Genomic DNA, 20,411 nt, shown 5'->3' on the forward strand with positions numbered 1-20,411 from the left:
TAAAGCATTTGTTGTGTGTGACTTCCCCGTTCAACTAGTAATACAACAGTGACGCCAAAAAGTTGGACACTGAAGCCACATTTAAAGTATCAAAGCATTATTGAGACAATGATGCAGCGTATTGCAAAAGTGTTTATTAAAGCAGTGGATCTCAAACAGAGGGCCTCAGGAAACAAGATGACTTAAAATTATTTAATAATAAAAAAAAGAAAATTGTAAAATTTAAATATTTGTTTTACTCAGAACAGCGCCATGACATGTATGAAAGCAAGGCTGTGAGTTTGAGCGATTAGACTTACCATGTTTTCAATAGCATCCACTGTAAATTTTCCACAGCTCCTGATTTCTGGAGATTTTTTTGTCTGGAGAAATTAAGTTTCTTGGAAGGGTATTTATTTTGCAGCGTTTGTTTTGTCAGCAGAACAGTTCAAAAACACATTAACCCTTAATCGCTGTTAAAAAAGGACAACACTTAAGGTGTTTGGGGTCATTTTGAAACTTTTAAAGCGCGATTGCATAAGGAAATATACATTTTTTTATATGGAAAACTATATATATATTTTTTCAACTATACATTTATGCTGTGTTTTTGTGGAAATTTTGAAGTTTTTTAACTATTTACTGCACAATTACATAACTAGGCTGTAAATTGGCTCATGAAAAAAGATTTTTTAAAGAAAAAATCACTTAAATGATGATCTTAATTAAATCTAAATAGTTTTTGGACATTGCTCTATGTGTTAGGGATAGAATACTGACATCTGCTGGTTTGTGGAAAAACTTTAGAAATTATAATTAAAGAAAGAAATTGCAATGACCACAGATATCCAATAGAGGGCCATAGAGATTCATTCATTTTCACTTCATTTTTCTTGATGCTTAAACTTCTCCTCACAACTTTATGATATATATTTTGTGAATATTTATTTAAACATTTTAAAATACATAAAAAATATGTAGTTTTGTCAGAGTTATAATTTGTTGTTGTTTTCTGATATATTTTGAATTATCTTGCTTTTGCAAATGATTACACATACATTTGCAGTAACATTACAAGTCACCACTATGCCATGACTGTAATGTGGGTGTGGGTGTGGGTGGGGGGGCAAGCTTGTTCCATGTTGCATATATGTGACATTTTTCAGATTTATGCCAGTTTAGTTGATTTTATTTGCCAATTTCTATAAACATGCTCTCTGTTGCAGTGACATACGTGTGTGTTTGTGTGTGTGTGTATGAGATAGAAAGTTTGGTCTACTTTTTATTTATGCTCTAGGACCAGACCTTGGTTTATTTGTAGAAATTTTCAGATTTATAATGGATTTACTTTTTTTTTTTTTTGACAAACAAAATAAAAAAAAGTCATTTTTTTCATTTTCCCATTCATTTTCAATGTGGGGTCATTTTGACCCCAAACACCTCAAGTGGTAAAAAATTTTTTACACACCTTTAGACCAACCAAATCAAGCCCAGTTGTTTGTGCATGTTTAGATAGATTATTTAGGAAAAGTCACAGAGTTTTATGCCCCTGAGATATGAAGGTAACACTTTTAAAAAATGAAGGAAAAGTCCAATGGGGTCATTTTGACCCCAAACAGCGATTAAGGGTTAAATAACTGAACACTGAAGAGCTATGTCTATCCCTCACGGCCTCTCTGTCATTCCCGTTTAAAATCAAAGAGATGGTGCTGCTGTGTCTATGGGGGCCTTCTAGTCAAAAAGGTTGAAAACCACTGTGTTAAAGGGGTGGAGTATAATGCCCTTTTCACAAGATGTAAAATATGTCTTTGATGTCCCCAGAGTGTGTATGTGAAGTTTTAGCTCAAAATACCCCACAGATATTTTTATAACATGTTTAACATGTCACTTTTTGAGGGAGAGCAAAAACTGTTGTGTCTGTTCCTTTAAATGCAAATGAGCTGCTACTCCCGGCACAGGGGGCGGAGCTTCAACAGCTTGTGTCATTTTACCTCACATAGGCATGCCCTGAAAATTTCTAAAACTTTTAGGATTTTATATTCAAACCGGAGTCAGATGATGTCAATAGAGTCAATGATGGAGAGACTTAAGAAGAAGTGACAACATGTAGACATTTCTGAATGGTTGATGAATTTATGTAGTTTATGTAGTTATCGTCTAGTCATTGATTAGCATATTCGGTCTTGAAAATCTATAAATCGTGTTCAGGGGGCGGTATTCTGCTCTTGCTTTGACAGGTTAGCGTAGCAGATAGCTAACATAAGATCCATGAAATAAAGACCCAGGAAACCGGAGTAGAGAGAGGCCTTTAGTAAGGATCTTTCCAATTTTGTAAAACTGTAGAAACATAATAATATGGCATTACAAACTGCCCATATATACATATACATGAATATGCAACTCAAGTCTAACATATATAGCTATCCCCTAAGAAAAATTAGCCATTTTAATGAGACTTGCAGGACTAGTAAGCATTTAAGCTAACTTTAACATGGGTGTCTATGGAGAAATGCTAATCGCGATTAGCATCTATTAATACAACATACATATTATGCTAAAACGGACAATACACAAAGACTATAGCAAAGTAGATATACTTCCTACAGAAATACTTACAGACTTAGACCTTCAAAAACTACCAAAGGCAAAGAGAAAAGAGTAACTGCTGCATGTTCTCTCAGTAGACCAGAGTCAGAAGCAAACAGGAAACCAACGGCAAGAGAGGAGGGACTAAAATATGAAAAATCAAATGCAATACAACTTTACACCACTAGATGTCTCTAATGCAACACAAAGTGGGGGCAGAACAGGCGGGTTTATGTCAATTTTAGGGTTTGTGATGTCACTAACCCGGGAGGAATGTCGTGTAGTCCCAAACAGCAGTTTGTTATAGTCCTTAAAATGCAATTTCTCTAAAAGCAAATATCTCCCTTTACTTTGAACTTTGAGCATTGTAACTTTGCAGATGTTGTTTAAGCTCAAACAGCAACATTACACACTAACTAAAGTTAGGAAAGTGAAATCATAATCAACCACCCCTTTAAAGGCACACTATGAAAGATTTGTACCTTAATATAACAGCTTCAAAATCATTTTGATGGTAAACAAACGATGGCACGTGTCACATACATCAACAACATATGAAGCGGCCTCTATGGAAGACAAGAAAGCGTGGTCGGAAGAGTGCAGAGACTGCTCTGCGTGAGTGGTATTTACGACAGTAACGTTAAATACAATTACTCCCTGGTACTCCACAGCGACTCTAGGGGTCGCTGTTTGAGAAAAACAGAAACTGCATAGTGTGCCTTTAATAAAATGTAGCGCAAATGCTGTTTTCAAGCAAAATATTTCACAAAAAGAGGTTTGTTTAAATGCTAAAAGAATAGCTATACTGTTCAAAATGACCACAAAATGTATCTAGACTATTCTACATGACAGAGAAAGCAATAAGAAGTTTCCACTGTAGCATGAAGGACTATATGGCAGCCCTGGATAGAATGGTGTTGATGTCACTATTCAGTCATGTATTTGTATTTATTGTGTGTATGTGATTCTCTTCTACATTATTTCAGCTGTCTGAATTGAATGCATTCTCTCTCTTTCTCTGCTCTTGTTCATCAAGGTATAAATGGAAATAAGGAGAATTTGCCATGTTGTCTAGGTAATGGTGTATGTTTACAGTGTGATCTAACTTGGCTGGTGTCTCAGTGAAATAATACCCCCTGGAAAAAAAACTGCAGAGCACAGAGTCTTCTTTCATAGTCCTCAGCTCTCTCACAACAAAGGCTGATCTTGTCCATGAAACAATCTAGAACTTCTACAAAATTATCTTGATGTAGCATATGTTTAGGCTAAACAGGCTATACAAAGTAAATAATCCTTTTTTGTTTTGTTCATCTATAGTGTCCCACCATTTAGACCACTCCTAAATAATGGGATGCTTTCTATGCTATCTGTTTTTAAAATCTGTGTCATAAAATAATACTAATAAAGTAATAACTATCTTGCATGTGGAAAATGCGTGATGATTAGTGTGTGTGTGTGTGTGTGTGTGTGTGTGTGTGTGTGTGTGTGAGAGAGAGAGAGAAAGAGAGAGAGGACAGGATCAGAAAAAAACGAGGAAGAAACTCGAGCTTTGAAGGAAAGGACAGGATCACTTTGTTGGGGACTAAGAATTCTCTCTTTGACAAAACACACATCTGCAGACTAAATACTGCCAACCTGTGATATGTTTGTGTCACCTAAAGTAAGTACATTATTTATTTAACAAACATTTTAATATTAGAAATGGAAAGAAGTATGCTTCATGCATGACTACTACAACTGGAAAACATTTCAGACACATTTAATATATTTATTATTTTAGATTATTATATTGTTATATTAGCAAATTCAGATTCTACTCAATTTGTGAGTCAGGTTTTTCCTACATTGTGGGCTATAGGGAGTAAATGTCCCCGAGATGATAGTAAAACCTGAAGTCATGTTGCTTGTAAGGACCAGCCAACGGTGTGGGCTGTGTTGTTTAAAATTATTAAAATACATTTTAGCTTAAATATATTGATATTGTGACGGAATGTAAACATCATTTTGACATTTGTTCATAGTAAGCAAGTAAAGCTGTGGAGCGAGTTATACAAGCAATAACAGTGAACCGCCTCTGGGTTGTTAAAACAATTAAATAGTAGCCTACATCATTTGTGTTTACGTTTGTAATTAAATGTCTAATTGGGCTCAGTTGGACTTTTCCCACACCTAGTTATTCATTGTGTTATCAAAAGTGGCCAGGAGATGTCGCTATATTTTAATAAACGATTTGACTGTGTTCTGTGCGTGGGAAATAGCGACGTCATCACGATTACAGGCATAATAATAATTTATTATGTCTATGATCACGATAACATAAAACTAGCATTACTTTAGAAATTCGGTGTGTGTTTTTTTGTGAGAACTTTTTTTAACTAACATAAAATGTTAAATAATAAAAAAGTTTGATCTCTGAGGTTGGCAATAAACATTTTCTGAACTTAACTCCTTTCCCTGACTTGCTTCTTTCAGGCGTTATTTTGTGTTAATGGAAACTGCTAGTAGACTTGTACTCAGTCACTTTTAAAACCTAGTGATTTATTAACTCTTTATTTTTGTCATATTATGTTTTGTCCGTCTTTACAGATCACACATAGAAAGATGCCTCACTCTAATTCAGCTTGATCACTGAAAGCAACAGCATGTTGAGGTAAGTTTTCTGTGTGTCTAAAGTTTGTGTTGGGAAATGAATCCTCAAGTGCATAAAATGTATTTTGGTATTAAAATCTGTCATTGTGATTGTCACAATTTGCTTTTCTCAATAACTCTTCTGTTGTGGCTCAGCATAAATGGTCCAATAGACATGCATGGGAGGAAGCTGAGTAGGTTGCAACTGATAGCAGGACAATGCTGGGCATTCACAGAGTCATTTCCGGACCTATGTTTGCCGGAAAAGTGTGAAAATGGATATGAGCCTGTGAGGCCATTCACTGATGTATTACGTCAGTCATGAGTAACACTGGATATCACCTGTATTTGACCTCACACATTATTACAAACAATGGTGACCAAATGATTCACATTCAAAACCATTTATTGTTAAAGGTGCAGTCGAAATAGCTACTGCAGTCCAATTCAAAATATCTGAGATTCTCCCTCCACCTGCTCCTCAGACTGGACGGCGCTGCCAGTTTGAGGACACGCCACAGGAGCGAACGCAATGGACAATGAAAATTGGCAAATTGTCACTGTGCAGTATCACAGACCAAAACAATAACAAACATTCCAGCCTGGAAACGCACATTTCAAAGTAAAGTAACTGGCTGTAGATGTGTTTTTCAGAGAAACGAGTATGTGAACTTAGCACGTTTCCTCAATACATGCAAACATATTATGGTATCTTTTATGCTTTAGTAGAGTGAAAAAGTTACATACAGCACCTTTAAGCATCAGAATGAAGTAGAGATATTGAGAAACACTTGCTTTGCAATTACTTGCTTCATTACACCAGATTTATCCTCTACATGCACATGCAGCTGAGTAAGTAAAGTATGGCAGGACTATTAGGTGAACTTTGTTCCTTAGTTGATTAAGAAAGACTGAGCTTTAAAATGGTTTTAATCCCTGTGGTTCATTCTCAGTACAATGCATTCATTAGTGCAGACAGTGGCAGCTTTTTAACTTCTCTCATACCAGGCAGTTATTAAGTAATTAAGCTCTGGTATTCCCTGTTTGCATAGGCTAAGATATTAAATATAATTAGATCCTGATAAATGCTGATGCATATCATTTGCTGTTTTAATGTTGTCATGCAAATCACAGACATCAGACATGCAAGCAGGTGGTTAATAATTAAGCTTTAGATCAATATATATATATATATATATATATATATATATATATATACATACATACATACATACATACATACATACATTTAGATAAAGTGTCATTACCACCATAGAATGCTAATGCAATTTTCAGAAAAAAGGTTGAAAAAAGAATGTTTTTTGGTGCTTTTTGGAGAGTCTATTTTTATTTACAAAACCATGACACAGGGAGGAATCTGCAGCATCACATGTTATGGCATCACCACCCTCAGGCTTCCTGAAGAGGTCTGCCTTCATACCAATAAAGCACACAAATACACACTGTGCTGAGTGCTGGCTTTGTGTTGCAGTCACATGCAATTTACACTCTGGGTCCTGCAGGTCTGTGCTCTTCCTCTATGAGTTTAGGAAGAGAGAGAGAGAGAGAGATGAGGAGGAGGAGGAGGGTGAACGAGGCAGTCTGCCATCTGGGTTCTGCTGCACTGAATGCAGTCTCCATGGTAACATCGCTCTCTCATGCAATCAAATCAAGGAATGAGATCAGGCCCCGCCCACCCCCCCTCAGCAAGCATGCTGTTGATGCTTTTATCAGCTAAGCCGCGCCCCCAGCCGTTTGTCTCCACCCCTTCTATCCCTTAGGTTGGTACTTAGTGATGAATTGAACTCAATTTGTCACTCTAGATGTTGGTGATATTAGTTTGAAGGGTTGTAACTTGGTAGTCCAAGATGCCACCATGAGTCCTTGTCCTTCAGTTGACAGAAAGGATATTTTTAGCTTGTCTTAGAAGACTGATGTGACTTAAGTGACCCCTGCTGCCCAAGCTGGAATTTCTAAGACTATAATTGTGCTGGGTCTTATTTTGTGTATAGAATATCTACAGTGGTGGCATGTCTCTCTCTTTCTCTCTTTGCCTCTGTGGTCATTTATCTTCATTAGCTCACATGCAGTTACTATCATTATCTTGATAGTTACTGAGTCATTATCTTGTCCCCTCGATTTTTCTCCTTATCATGTTGTTCCTGCTATCTCTTCGTTTCCCCTCACTCCTCCTGATTGTGAATACAAATACACCCTCCCCCTTATAGCACTCTGGGAAACTGAATAAAAGGCACTTGTGCCAGCAGAGAAGATGTCATCATGCAATTTCATCACACAGGAGAGTCATTCATTTTCTCGGATATTCACCTTTGAACTCTTGAGGACTTTCTTTCATAGTTTGTGTGTATGTTTGTCTGTTGTATTGACATATGGTGCTGTACACTGCAAAAAAATATTTTATTAATCAGTATTTTTACTTAATTTTCCAGTAAAAATATCTAAACATAATAAAAATGTTAAAACTACATTGTGAAAAAACGTTTGTTTTTTAGATAAAAAAAAAAAAAACTGTATGAACTTTATTTGTATTACTCCATTGGCAGTTTGTATGCGTAAATCTAATGCTTCATACAATTTTGTTTTGAAAATTGAATTCTTTATTATTTTATGGAAAATGAAACTTCAATGTACTTCAATGAAAACAAAAGTTTACTGTTTAAAAGTTTGGGGTTTAAAAGATTTGCTTTTCTTTTTATGAAATGAATACATTTATTCAGCAAGGATGCATTAAATTGATCAAAAGTGAAAGTAAAGACATTTATATTGCTACAAAAATAAAAAAATAAACATTTATAAATTCCACAAAATATATTAAGTAGTAAAACTATTTTCAACATTGATAATAAGACATTTTTCTTGAGCACCAAATCAGCATATCAGAATAATTAGTGATTAGAATGATATTTGTGTGTGTGTGTGTGTGTGTGTGTGTGTGTGTGTGTGTGTGTGTGTGTGTGTGTGTGTGTGTGTGTGTGTGTGTGTGTGTGTGTTTAAATTACACAGTGATAAAAAAGTTCTAAGCAACCCCAAATGTTTTAACTGTTAACTTATTTATTTAATGCAAACTTGAGTTGCGGTTCGTAACCAATTTGACCTCTGTTTCCAAGTGAAAAGAAATGTTGTATTGGAAATGTAATCGTAAAAAATGTGTTTCGAGACAGATCAAATGTGAGTTTGCTAAAACATCTAATTGGCGATTGGTGAACATTATCCAATAGCATGTGAGGCCCAAGTGACATCAGCAGAATATCAAACTCGTTTCAAGGGGGAAAGATTAAGAATACAAACACTTCTTGGGGATACAATGCACCAATGAATTATTCACAAAATACATTTTGATTTCATGTTGAGGATGTTTAGATATTTGTACTTGAAAACAAGACAAAAATAATGATTTTTTTGCAGTGTTTATGGTATTTTGGCAACCCTTAAAGAGAGCAAGAGAGATTCCTCTGTATCTAAAGGATGTGTTCTCCATCTGCCATTTTCCTGTTGCCTTGCACCTTCACTCAGAGGATTGGCTGACCACATCCCCACCTCCTTTCTTTTCAGCCAATTCCCTTCCACTATCTGCCTTTCCCCTCCCTCCTCATCAGTCTCTCTCTTCTCTTTTCTTTCTCACACACATTATACAGCCTCGCTTGCTCACACACCCTGCCGCTGCTTCTCTCCTGTCTGCTAGTCTTTCCTGCTTTCTAGATTTGCTCCTTTAATCTCGCTGTTTCTCCTCCTTTTTGGGGATGAGGGGCTGTAAGGCTGGACGGGTGTATGCTCGGATGCTTCGCTGAGACCTGTCCGTATCTTTCTCTTTCCCTTTTTCATCCCTCTATCTCTGTCAGCTGCGAGAACTCACGTGAGTACGGCGTCGGGGAGCTCCCCCCTTTTCCCTCCTTCTCTCTTCTTGTGTCGTGCCACCATCACTTTCTTTCAACTCTCCATACGTTTTGTATGCATTTTAACAAGCAGTGATGGGTAATTTACTGTAGAGTCTGGCCTCTCCCTTTCAGTCAGCTGGGCATCTCTGACACACTCATGCACAAACACACACACATGAGTGAACGGACATTATCACAAACACCCCGCCAGCCTTTCAGCGCTTATATAAAACAACAGTGCATGCGTGTTTGTCGGCTCTCTCCTCAATATCACCTGCTTTGCTGCCTGTACTGATCTGAGTCACAAAGGTGGAAACATTCAGTTTTGTTCGTGGGATTTTAAATGAATGGCTTCAAATTGAATTGTAAATTCGAGTGTGTTCAAATAATGCCACAGTGGCTTCCTGTCTCTTAGCAATGATAGGAAGTGTCTGTAGACAGAGGATGTGTGATACATCTTAATTAAGGCTATTCAAGAATAAAACCATTTTGTTTTGGTAGCATTTATTGACTTAAATGGCACACCCTATTACACTGACATGATATTACAGGTACAGTCATAGTAATCATCCAAGCAGACAGCTATAAATAATGTAATAATGACAACATAACAGTGCAATCAGGGCAGGACTGGTGACACTCATTATCATTTTGCTTTAGTTGACATTACAATACTGCTCTTATATACTTAGACAAATAGACACAATGATACAAGTGATGACATATGAGTATAGAGCTATACAAATATTGTATAATTTGAATAATTGTATTAATTTTAGATGATAAATGAGATTTTAGCAAACCCTTAAATTTGCTCTCCATTTAAGAAAGGAGAATGAACTGATATAAAGAGATCTCATCTGTGATTCTGCATTCACACAGGCCATTTCTTAGATATGAACATTCAATGTATGACACACAATAATTCATCTCTCACATTTTGCAGTTTTGCTGTACTGATCAAGCTTTTGATGTACTTTCAGAGGAATGAGATTATCAATATGTATTAATCCTCTCTGTACTATCAACTCTGTGGGCCAATAAAGGCTGTAAAAAGCACATGAGCAAGTGAATGGCACTTACATTCCATTGTGTGTGTGTGTGTGTGTGGGGAAGAGGGAAGTTACAAAGATGTCAGAGGAATATCCAGCTGGCATTGACGTAATGGCTCCAGACAAAATTAAGTAAGAGTAGACGGCGTATTCAAAGTCTCCATTAGAGTTAAAAGTAAAGTATGGCTTGGAAATCCTGTCTTTTTTGACACAATTGGCAGTTGGGACCTGTACAAATGTGTCTAGACAGCCAACAAACAAATTATGAAGCAAGCATTTCCTCCAAGGCTTTTTTTTTTTTTTTTTCTTAATTGATAAAACCAAATAAAATGCTTTTTCAGAATGATTTTACTTCAGGTTTGACTGTACAATTCCCCTTTATTGATACTGGGAGGTCAAACAGGGATTGACATAGTCACAAATGGTTGGAGATTAAGATGGATGTAAGGGCAGTGAGATGGAGCTCCACTGACAGATGTCTCTGCTTTAGTGTAGTGACATGAATTGCAATTCATGGTCATTGTTCATGTGTGTGTGTGTGTGTTCTTGTGCTATTTCCACTGTAGGATCGCATTAAAGGCCTCGCCAGTGACATACAGCCTTTATTGTGCGAGTTATGGCTGCCTGAGTAACCATTACTCTACCTAACCTTCCCCTTTAGGGTATCCTATGTGTCTTGTTTGTGTGTGTGTATGGGAGAAAGCTTTTGACCTGCGATGTACGTTTTGTCTGTTGGGTGTGATAAGTTTGTGATGTCGACATGTCGTTAATACGGTCAATAGAACCAGTTTAGCTCATTCAACGTGGTTTATAGAGAGACCCAAGCAGCCATTCCAGTTCATAAACGCACTTAAACTTACAGCTATTTTGATGTGACATTCATAATCACAATACAAACACTAACCAGTTTCTATTTAAAAGCTTTCGCTGATTCATGTCTTATTGTACCTAAAATATGTGCACTCTTTGTTTGTATTCAAAAGGAAAATTTCCTGAAGTCTATTGATATAATCATTCTCAGTCAGTTGTGGCAGATATTATTTTAGTTTTCTTTGGCAGATGGCTTTAGATGTTTTTTACTCAGTCACACTATTATTTGGAATGTCAATGCATTTGTATAGCACATGCAAGTGTAAAAATAAACTATGACATACAGTATTCCTGCGTGATCACTCTGACTTTAAACAGAAATGTATATCACAGTCACAGTTTAGTGTGCATAAAGTCATCCTCTGAGTCTGAGCTAGTAGTTTGATGGACAGGGACAAAAGAGATCACTTGTTAGTGCTAAAATAATGGCTTTTAGCCAGAACCTGCACCTGGTTTGTTGAACTCACTGACAGATCCAAAGTGTTTGAAGAACTGATTTTAAAAAAGACCCGAAGGAGACGTGGATCCTTTCCTTTTGAAGACAGCTGACTGTGAATGTCAGTGTTCATGTGAAACAGCATGAGAAAACAGTGCCAATTGAGCAATGCATGGATGTGTTTGCATTATGTGTTTGTGTGTTTGATGTGATCAAGCGTGCTGTATACGTGATAAAACAAGCATGACAACATGCGCATCCTCAACAAAACAATCATTTTAAGCATCATCTTACTTCTCCGCTGGGTTGTAGGGAGTTTATTTTGAATCTGAACTATTCAGAGATTGGAGTGTTGTGTTATTTCTGTCAGTGTAACGGGTCTGAGGGAGAATTAGTCTTTCTTGGCTTGGTTACAGACACTATTGACTATTGTTCCTCGATTATGAAGGCGTTTCTGAGAACGAGAGAGCGAGAGAGATAAATTAAGGAAAGGTGGAATTAATGAAGGGTCAGGAGAACTTGAAAAAATGCTCCCATACAGTGTGAGTATACTGGTGGTGAACTATAAATGCTGAAGAAATACAGTCAGATTTAATGATCCTGTTTGGTAGCACAACTATTTTGCTAATTCGAGTCAGTGGACCCTTCTTGGTTTAACATCACATGCTAACTTTGATAATGTTTCATATTATATGCTAACCCCCAGCTGTCAACATAGAACCACATTTGTAACAGATTTTAATTGCATAATGTGATGGTTTTCCATGTTATTCAACAGGAAAATAATTACCCATTGGAAATGGGCTGGATTGTTAAACGCAGGTCATACATACAAAAATGAAGCCATACCTGAATGCAAGTTTGCTAAATAATACACTTTAATTAGCTTTTTGGTGATAGGTTAATACTTTTAAATACACTAAAGAAGCCCACATGATGTCAACGAAGACAAATTCGTAATTGTTTTTGGAATAACACACTGAATTGTGCACAATAGGAATGTCTATTAAAAACCTATTTAAAAAAATCACCCTAAATTCATTGAGTCAGGTTCCAAAAGTAAAAACTTGAAAAAAAAATTGATTTCTAACAATAACTTATAAATCTTTAAAGACAACCTTACTGTGAGCTACGAGGTTGCTAATTGATAATATCTGATTCTGTTGAAGACTTAAGCCTGCATTATTTCAACTTTTTTTTTTATTATAGAATTGTTTTACAGCAGAATTTGAGGTGAAAAACTACATTACCCATGATGCTGTGCAGAAAATTCCACCAATCATAGAGTCGAAACAATCAAAACATTCCAAAAAATGTTCCGCTCCACTCCGTCCACTCTCGTGAAGCGCCGCAAATGACGTAATCGAGTCAGTCTCTCTACGCTCTCAAAATACTTAAATATTTGAATATATACGCATATTTTGCAATAAACAAAGTATATCATTTGTATATAAATAATCAACATTTTTAAATGTTTCATATTTCTCCATCATTTTTTATTTGATTATGCTGTTCGCAATGCTTCATGGGATTGTAGTTCTTTCTACAAGTACAGTCTTGTATTTTTGTCCGATTTTCAAATACTTTTTTGTTTCAAATCAAAGTTTTTAATGTTATGATTCAACCGGTAGATAATTTCCTTGGTTCATGGCTTATAACGGTTTATAAAAAATGACCTTTTTGAAATCCCTATGGGAGAAATGAATGGAAAAATATTTCTGGAACCAAGGCCACTGGAAAAGTGGGCAGGCGTTGATTTTATTGTGAACAATTAGTCCATGCATGGTTTATTTGTTCAGACTGTTTTGACCTTGTAATTTTTTATCAAGCTCATCACTCAATCTTCCGGTGAAACAACAGACTTCTCTCTGGTGATGTATACTGGACTTCTCCAATCCTTTAGTACACTTAAATCCCGCCCCTTTCTTAAAATTGACTACAAGCTCGCATTCAGATCTGCCTCCATCCAATCAAAAAGAAATGGAAAGAACCAAGTCCCTGCCCAACATTTTTTATTTTTTGATAATCTGTTTCACATGGATTTATGGCACCAATTGGAATTGCAGAAATAAAGATTCTTTCCCAACAGCTAGTCCCACCCCAAACTCATGCCATTGGTTGAGCCTGAAGTTGATGCAACCGGGCATGTTGAAAGCGCCACAGCCACACTTCTCAGGAAGTCTTGGCTTACTTTAAGTGGTCTGTGCACATTAAGCTAAGAGAGCTTAACATTTTTTAACAAAATAAAGATTACACACTTAAAATCCAAAGAAAAATCTAATGCTGTTAACGCAGCGTAACAATCTGATGTATCTCGTAATGCCTTTGGCAGTGTTTTGTTATTCCATGTTTGCTCTGGTTATTTGTGAAGCATGCGTCATAGCCCACCAGAACCGTAACCTGTCTGAACTCTCGGGAGTCTGCTCCTCTACTCACTATTCAAAAAAACACTTGTGTAGTCAGAACGAGGACACTTCTGCATAATTTATACTTCTAAATTGACGAATATACTGTATAAGTGAGTTTTTCCACCGAAGCACCAGAGGCCTATCCGCAGGGTGACTCACACCTATCTACGAAAAGCACATATGCATTAGCTTTGTTAAAACACACCACTTTACATATGGCAAGTACTGTATTAAACTCAGAAGTATTTGACCTGTTTGTTGGTATTGTTTATATGCTTAAGGCATTAAGTGTTCTTTTAAGCATCTCCTCTGAAAACACACACACATAAACAGTAGATATTTGAAGGATCAGATTATTTCTGGCCCATTTTATGTACCCAGCTATGCAGGCATTCCCTCCAGCAATATTTCCACAGTCCAGAGAGAGAGATAGAGAAAGAGAGAGAGTAAGATATGGACATGTCAGCTATTCATGGTCCCTCTCACACACTTAGAACGCATAGTCACGTGCACCTCTCTCCAATTTATAGAAGTTAACAACACTCCAACCCGTCTTGAGTTTGCATTGATCTTCTGTGGTTGACAGATATTTAATGACTGAATAGGAAATTCAGTGTCACGCCTCATTTTATATTTAGCAAGGGAAGTTCTGGATTAAAGGGATACTCCACTTTAAAATGAAAATGCTGTCATCATATACTCACCCTCATGTTGTTTCAAACCTGTATGAATTTCTTTCTTCTGCTGAACAGAAAGGAAGATATTTAGGAGAATGTCAGTAACCAGACAGTTTCTGGTCTCATTGACTTCCATAGTAGGAAAAAAATATACTATGGAAGTCAATGAGACCAGAAACTGTCTGGTTACTGATATTCTTCTAAATATCTTCCTTTCTGTTCAGCAGAAGAAAGAAATTCATACAGGTTTGAAACAACATGAGGGTGAGTATATGATGACAGCATTTTCATTTTAAAGTGGAGTATCCCTTTAAGAATGTTTAAAAAAATACCTTTTTTCAGGAGGTTTCATTTTATTATCTATAAAATCGCCCATTTGCCTTTTTAATATCTTGATTGTTTTTCTACATTAAGGATTTAAGAATATACCCCAACAACAGTCTAAAGTTTGAACTTAATTTTGTCTTCCAATTCAATACAATTGTTTTACTACCATTTACATTACATTATGTTTCATAGACACAATAGTTTTTTGCATTTTCTTCTGTTTTTAGTTATAATTTTTCCACATTAATAAAAAATTTACTAAACAGAAAAAGCTTTAAAATTTAAATATCCACATGCACATTTGGTCTAATGGTCTAATTTGGTCTACACATTATACTTCTGTATTTCTCTAAGGTTATTTTAGGAGAAACATCTGAGACAAATTGTATACTTAAAGTCCCCCTTGTAGTCAATAATTGTATCCCTTAAAACTCTTTGATATCCAAAATGACATATAAAAGTCTTCATGCCTTAAAATAGCTTGAATGTAACTCTACACCCTTACTTCATTTAGTATAAATGGATCCATGGATATGCTAATTAGCCCCGCCTCCACTCACTCACACCAGCTCAGAGATCCACTCAGTCAGTTTTACTGTAGTAATGGTATCGCTCTTTACAACGTCAGACACATAACGGTAATTAATAAGATTAGCCTTTTGCTTGACTACGTTATCAAACAGCTAATAACGTGTTGCTAATGTTACACAAACCATGTTCAAGTCCATGTCAGAGTCAGCAGCTGCCTTCTAAAAATCAGCATCCTTAGAAACGCTTTGAACAACTTAGAATGTCAGTAACATCGTAATATACTACATCATATATTTCACCCCCTATATAGCTAAATTAACCTATTTTTCATATTAACAGAAAAAATATACCAGGATAACCTGGCTCCTCTTGAGACGATATAAAGCCCGCCCCCCTCGTGACGTGATTGGTTACAAGGTAGTTTGTGATAGAGATGCGCGGATGGGCTATTATTTCATCCGCAACCGCATCACAAAACTCAATATTTTTCATTTGTTTGGTTCAACCGCCCACCACCCGCCCGAATTTAATTCAAATATTATTTTTCATCACGTCATCCGCCCGATCCGCGGTTTATCCGCGGAGTCCGCGGCTGTAACCGCCAACTGCGCATCTCTAGTTTGTGACGTAAGAAACTCCAGCGTTTTTGAGATTCTCTTTTTTTTTTTACTGCAGTTTTCAGGAGAAAATACTCAGCAATGGTGTTGACTTATGAATTTGCACATGGTTTGTCTTAAAGCATATTAAAAACACCACATAGACATAACAACATTAAAAACTTGATTTTTCACCACAGGGGTCTTTAAATAACTGAGCATAACTGGGGTAAGATATGTCGACATAACTTTCAGCATTAATAATGTCTATATTTTATAGCCTGCCCTGAGCTATAAAAGAGCTATAACTAAATAACTCAAAACTACTCTGTCATGAAGATCACAAATATACAAAAGCTTTTTCATCGCACACAGTTTATCTGTCTTTAACTTCTCTTTTATACAAGTTACAGCATGTATTCTCCCATATACAAAAAACAACAACAAAAAAAAGTCCCATAGTGTAGTAGCTCTATACTCCCAAATCTGAGTATTGACCACAAGACCGTGACATAGGTAGAGCAAGATCGTTCCTTTCTCTCTGTTGAATCCCGCTCTCTCTCTTCTGCCTGCGGTATCCTGACAGCATTCTGTTGAGTCATGTTTCCTGCGGCATGAGTACTCTTCCTCTCCGCAATTGCAGCGAGATGCTGAATTACATAACTGGACACAGTAAGAGGACGGTGCCTGAAGGCTCCATCTGAGCCGAGTGGACTAGACGTGGCATCTTATTACACTTTATGTAAAGATTAATGAGTGCAGTTACCAGGAAACTTTAATTACGCTTCACTGTCTTTGCTGTATGAGCGCCATATGTTTGGTTATTATTACACAGATGAACATATAATATATAAGATGATTATCTCCAATTAAAATACTGAAGTTTGAGCCATTTGCACTGCAGAATGGAACTAATCCTGGTTTGCGATGGAGTTTCCCACAGCGCTGTCCCCATAGTTCTTGCTGTTTGAGTAAGCTACGGATCTACAAGCTTGGAGGAGATATGGCCAGTGCAAAAATCCCTGACACGTGATATTATTAGCGCTTTGAAGAACAGGAAATTGCAGTGGATATATGTTCAAGATTTCAGTTGGCTGCCTCTCAAGATCTGGCTGAACAAAGTTCCCTGCTTTTCAGGGCCAGTCAATTCTGGGTGCTTCGGGAAGCAAGCGGACAATATTTATAATGTCGGCCCAGAATCATTAACCGCAAAGCTACTCTGTCACAAAGATCACAAATAGAGTGATTTCTCTCTCTTTAATTTTCTTTTACACAGGTTTCAGCATGTTATTCTCTCACAAAAAAGTCCAGCTCCATTTGTTCCTGTTGTGTTGGTGCAAGTTTGGAGCAGTGGTGTCAGTTAGAGGTGTGGGTGTTATCTGAAAACCAGCCGCTGTGGGAGAAATCAGACAGTCAATCCCTCCAGATTAATGACAGTTGATGTTTTCCATCTAATCCACCCGCTCCACTGACAGATTAAACATTTCATCCACTCACAATATTTTAAACAAATAAACAATTACATACACAAACATGCAAAACTATAGGTCAAATTATATAATTTGATGCATAAATAAAAATATTTCTTATTAAATGTATTGTTATTTTTATATTATTTATTTGTTTTTTTATTACTGTTTTATCATTATTTAAAATTTTCATGAAAACAGAGGTATTGGAATTCATAATCCTACAATCCAGAGTCGCTCCACCCAGCTTTAATGACATCATCGCTTATATAACCATCATACCGAGTGATTGTTTTAAGACTTTTTATGTCAGTCGGTTCACAAGCAAGCAAAAGCAGGGCGATGTCCGGAGTTAAATCAAGATTAACATTCGTTTTGTTGTTTTTTGTCGAGTTAAAATAGTTGAAACATTAAGAGAATTTAAATAACCTCACAGAAATCAAACATCCTTAAATTATTTCCTTATACTCACTTAAAAGCAGCTTTTTCCATGTTAAAGGGATAGTTCACCCAAAAATGAAAATACTGTCCTCATTTACTCACCCTCATGTTGTTCCAAACCTGTATGACTTTCTTTCTTCTTCTGAACACAAAAGAAGATATTTTGAAGAAAGTCGGTAACCAAACGACTGATGGACCCCATTGACTTCAATAGTAGGGGAAAAAAAAATACTATGGAAGTCAATGGGGACCAGCAACTGTTTAATTACCAACCTTCTTTAAAATATCTTCTTTTGTGTTCAGCAGAAGAAAGAAACTCATAAAGGTTTGGAACACCATGAGGGTGAGTAAATGAGGACAGCATTTTCATTTTTGGGTGAACTATCCCTTTAAAGCTTTTTCCTTTAGAAGCAGGTGCAAAGTGAACTGAACAGTTTTGTGGCACACTACAAGTGTTTTTATATGATCATTATTGTTTATTGGTCATCATAAGCATTCAGACACACACACAGACTAAAGTCAATGCACTAAAAAGCTGGCATTCAACTTAAATCCTCTCCCTTTCCCAACCCACCCAATCTGTCAGGAATTGTTTCTCTGTGATGCAATCCATGCCTTTGGGAAGATAACATTGAACGGCCAATCACAGCAGAGCTTGTGGGAGGAGCAAACGCTGTGCATTCATCCTCAGCCAATGGTGTAGCCCGGTAGACGTGGTTTGGCTTTAGCCAGCCGCCCCTTCGTGACATCACAGCTGTTGCTCGGGCACGGGCAGTGAGAGTGCAGTGCACTAGGCGTAGGGACGACGAGCAGTGCATGCGTTCATTTAGGGAGGGGGGCTAGAGAAAGGGAAGGGGATCTGTTGTGCTATTCAGCCACCAAGCCCTGCTGAAATCTCACAAAACAACAATGGAACCTGCCTGAGAAGCATCAACTCTGCTTTTTCGTGTAAGTGTGCTTCCTCTTTAACCCTAGTGCGTTTGAGTGTTGCTGTGTGCACGTGAACGGTTGTCATTGTTTTGTGCGTGTTCACTGGAGCAGTGAAGAGCTGTGGCTTTGAAAGGGAAGAATGCTTTTGTTTCTGTCTCCTGTTTCACATCTGGTCAGAGTTGGTCTGAGGTTTTGGAACGTTCTCTTGCTTCACTCTGTGTCATGTTGTTCACACCTTTACTGCCTATTCTGATTTTACAAAGGTTTGAAGAGACCCTCGTGTGGGAGAGCAGTTACTAGGGTAAATATATATATATATTTTTAACTATTTTAACTATAAAACTATAACTATAGTTTTGGATGTCTAAGTCATGGGTTCAGCATCCCATGGAATGTTTGTGGATGTCAGAAGCAGCTGTGTTTTAAAGGTGTATGTGCCATGCACACAGTGACGTGTGGGAGTGCATTGTGGGATAACTTTGTAAGTGGCGGCATGACACAATTGCGGATTGTTGTTGGCTTCTTTTTTTGAACAATGACACAGTGTTTGGTTTCTCGATTGTGGCTGTATCTGGGTCAGGTCAGGTTTGCTGACCGGTGGCTTGAACCATAAGATCTTACAGATCTTGTTTTATTGGAACAGGTGGAGTTATGCCAGTCAGCATTTAGAGCAAAACACTTTGTTTTGGTTGGCATGCGTGTTGGTTAGTGACATAACACTCTTATTATATAGCCTATTTTTTTCTAAATATTAATATTTTTTCTAAAAAAATATATATTGTGAAGTTTATACATACTTGAATAAACCCCTTTATAATAAGACTCTTTATATATATATATATATATATATATATATATATATATATATATATATATATGTATATATATGTATATGTATGTATGTATATCTCCATCTAAAAATACATAATGTTACATGTATAAACTTGTTTTTACACTCACACATATGTATGTATATATATATATATATATATATATATATATATATATATATATATATATATAATATACATACACACACATACACACACACACACATATATATATATATATATATTAGGATGATACAACTGTCCTGATATTCTAATTAATTAATTAAAATACAAAAAAAAAACTTAAGTAGTTTTGCTATTATTAGTTTACTATATGCAGTGTGTAGAATAAAACTGCTTCATTGATTTTTAATATTTAAAAAATTTTGCCTGCCAAATTAAAATCATGAGGTCCAACCAAAATACAGAAAAAAAAACATAAAAAGGAAATTAAAATTATGTCATATAGAGGACCCCTGCAGACCCTCATGACTGTGTTAGGGTCAATAAGTAATTAATGGCTGACTAACGACTTACTGACTAATGGTCAGACTTCCCAAAAAAAATTATATTTATGAATGTGTGTGTATATATATATATATATATATATATATATATATATATATATATATATATATATATATATATATATATATATATCATATTGAAAATGATAATAATTATGTACTAATGTGGTGTGTACTCTCACATGTTTGCAGATCAGTTTTTCAAAAGATTTTTTACATCATATATAC

General features: G+C 36.3%; 1 protein-coding gene across 4 annotated transcripts in view; it reads left to right on the plus strand.

The window, feature by feature from the left end:
• Window positions 1-4,069: 4,069 nt before the first annotated feature.
• trim3b (tripartite motif containing 3b) overlaps window positions 4,070-20,411 on the plus strand; it is a 30,617-nt gene continuing 14,275 nt past the window's right edge. For 2 of the 4 annotated variants that reach the window (XM_084400626.1, XM_084400629.1), the window contains exon 1: window positions 18,648-18,844. The gene's annotated coding sequence lies outside the window, so the exon portion shown is untranslated. Of the gene's footprint in view, window positions 4,226-5,151; window positions 5,216-8,834; window positions 9,068-18,647; window positions 18,845-20,411 lie in introns of those variants that run through there. The other 2 variants (XM_084400627.1, XM_084400628.1) reach the window with 2 other exon arrangements.

This window comes from Rutilus rutilus (genome assembly GCF_951802725.1).
Source record: "Rutilus rutilus genome assembly, chromosome: 25".
Lineage (NCBI taxonomy): Eukaryota > Metazoa > Chordata > Actinopteri > Cypriniformes > Leuciscidae > Rutilus > Rutilus rutilus.